The sequence below is a fragment of the Ochotona princeps genome, chromosome 5 (genome assembly GCF_030435755.1).
Source record: "Ochotona princeps isolate mOchPri1 chromosome 5, mOchPri1.hap1, whole genome shotgun sequence".
NCBI classification, from domain to species: Eukaryota; Metazoa; Chordata; class Mammalia; order Lagomorpha; family Ochotonidae; genus Ochotona; species Ochotona princeps.
Window position 1 is genome coordinate 66,538,914 of NC_080836.1, and position 3,025 is coordinate 66,541,938.

Below are 3,025 nucleotides of genomic sequence, written 5' to 3' on the forward strand. Positions count from 1 at the left end.
GTAAAAAGAAAAAAAAAAGAAAAAAATTTTTAAAATAAAGTCTAAAAAAGAGTATATTTCCATGAATGTACACAAATTTGCTTTGAGTGTGTGTTCTCATTCTGATTTAGAGTGGATAATTGGGTGATTAGGTCACAGGAGGTTCATGTTCATTGATGAGATTAGTGCCTTTCTTTATTAAGGAGACCCTGGAAAATTGCCCTTCCCTTCATCACTTGGGACACAGGAAAAGGAGAATCATCTGTGACCCAGAATGGACTCTACCGGAAGATGAGTGTGCTGGTGACTCCTTGCTGGTTTTTCTAGCTTCCAGAGCTACGGGCTAGCATTTTCCTGTATGTAAATTGCCTATTGTGTGGTAATTTCTTACAAAAACCGATACAATAATCTGTGTTACCCAAAATTCAAGTGATAGTGGAGGACATTATGTTAAATGAAATAAACAATGTACACATTGTTTATAATGTACCACATGCTCTTAAACATGTGGAATCAAAAAAAGTTGATCTCATAGAATTTCACAGTGGAATAATGGTTACAAAAGGATGATTAGCCAACAGGAACTGTTTATATTGAAAGTAACATTAACTTAATGAACAAAACATATAGCTCAAAATTAATTTTTTTTGCATTCACGAAGTTGTGTACAATTCCCAAAACTATTTAGAATACTCACCTCCAACCTATCTTCTAGGAAAAACTACCTATATGGATATTTGCATGAGCAAATCACTTAATCTCTGAGTAACAGTTTCTATCATTCAAATCACGACATTAGATGATATGACCACCACTTGGAGCTTTGATCCTCCAACCAGAAAACTAAATCAGATGCCAATGTGATGGAGTATAGCCTCACCCCTAACGCATACCCGGAAGAGTCAAGAAACTGGTCTCCCAAGCACTAAGTCTGTGTTCCATGACACAGTTCCCCATCTTCAGCCATGACATGTCTAGTATAGAAACTGCTTGGGAGGGCCCTGTGCGATGGCCTAGCAGCTAAAGTCCTCACCTTGAACACGCCAGGATCCCATATGGGTGCCGGTTCTAATCCCGGCAGCTCCACTTCCCCTCCAGCTCCCTGCTTGTGGCCTGGAAAAGCAGCCGGGGATGACCCAAAGCTTTGGAACCTGCACCTGTGTTGGAGACCTGGAGAAAATTCCTGGCTCCTGACTTCGGATCAGCACAGCACCAGCCGTTGCGGTCACTTGGTGAGTGAACCATCGGATGGAAGATTTTCCTCTCTGTCTCCTCTCTGTATATCTGACTTTCCAATAAAAATAAACTAAATCTTTTTTAGAAAAAAACTGCTTAGGAGATTAGAGAATTTGGTTCACAAAAAAAGAAATAATCACACAGAAAAGTGCCCCAGTTCGATCTTCAGGTCTCTCCCTCCATCCCTCAGCTTTCTGATGGCTTTTCTCTCAAGTAATTAATACTCGTGCAAATCAGACAGCCACTGACAGCTCTACCCTTAGAGCATCCAAACACTCTAAAAACAAATAAAAAGTGCTTCAGTACTTCCCATTGTCTTGGGTTTTGATAATCCTGATTACTTATTGGTTACCTTTAACAGAAGGATGCATATAAGTGCTCTGGAAACAAGTACTTCAAATACAAACATTGATATGCTCCAGCTCACATGGTAAATGCGAACTAAAACTACTTGTTCCTTTGGAAATACCTATGGGCAGCTGTAAAATCCAAGTGCCGTAACTCAGCTTTCATTTTGTTGGTTTTCACCAGAAAGAACCTTGATCTCAGTCAAAAGATGACTTGTGGCAACTCTACCTTTTAGTGGTTTTGTGCTTATACTTTTTTCTTTAATCATGAGTCATGATGCTATTTACAATCTAAATCAAGCCTATATCAAGGACTGAGCTTGAATCGGTAATTGCATCACTGCCAACCAAAAAAACTCTGAACCCACTGGCCTCACTGCAGAATTCTGCCAAAGATTTCAATAAGAACTTACCAAAATCCCCCACAAGCTATTCCAAACAAGAGGAAGGGAGGAAAACCTTCCTAACGCTTTCTTTGAAGCCGATGTCACCTTAATACCAACGCCAGATACAGGCACAATGTAAAACAGAACTAAAGATCGTTATCTGATGAAAATAGATGCAAAGATCTACACAAATACTGGCCAACAGGATGCAATAGCACATCAGTCAGATCATTCACCCAGATCGGGTGGGATTTACCACTGGCATACAGGGATGTTTTATTATTTGTGATACACCACATTAACAAATTGAAAAATAAAAATGATGCGATCATCTCAATAGATGGATCTTAATGAAATCTAACACCGCTTCATGCTAAAAACCTAGAGCAAGATAGGAATAGAAGAAACTTCTATAAAACAATCAAAGAGATATACCAAAAAAAAAAAAAAGAAAGAAAAGAAAAAGCAATGCCAGCATCATACTAAATGGGGAAAGACTGGAAGCTTTTCCACTGAGAACTGGAATTAGAAAAGAATGTCCACTTTCACCACTGCTATTCAATATAGTATTGGAAGTCTTTGCCGGAGCTATTAGGCAAGCAAAGCAAATTAAAAGACTTTCAATTGGAACTAAGGAATTACTATTATCCCTATTTGCAAATAGCGTGATTCTCCACATAGGAGAACCAAGACTATTGATTGGTCATAAGAGAGTTTGGTAGGGTAACAATACAAAATTAATGAACATAAATCAGTGGCACTGGAATACAACAAAAGTCCATGGCTAAGAAAGAACTTTAAGATAGTGAAGAGGAAACTCAAATACCCTGAAATTAACCTAACCAGGGAAACTGTTAAATACATCTTGACAGTAGGATGCTGGACTCTCTGCCTTTGTCCATACCTACAGTGTCAGGAAACGAAAAGAACAGAACGACGGACTCGGGACTGTTTATAAAGGATCATATTATTGTAACTATATGGTGGAGATCGGGAATCAGTGAGAGAGAGGGACTTTCGGGAGGAGGGAAAGGTAATCTTGGAGCCTATGGAACTGAATTATAATATTTTTTAAAA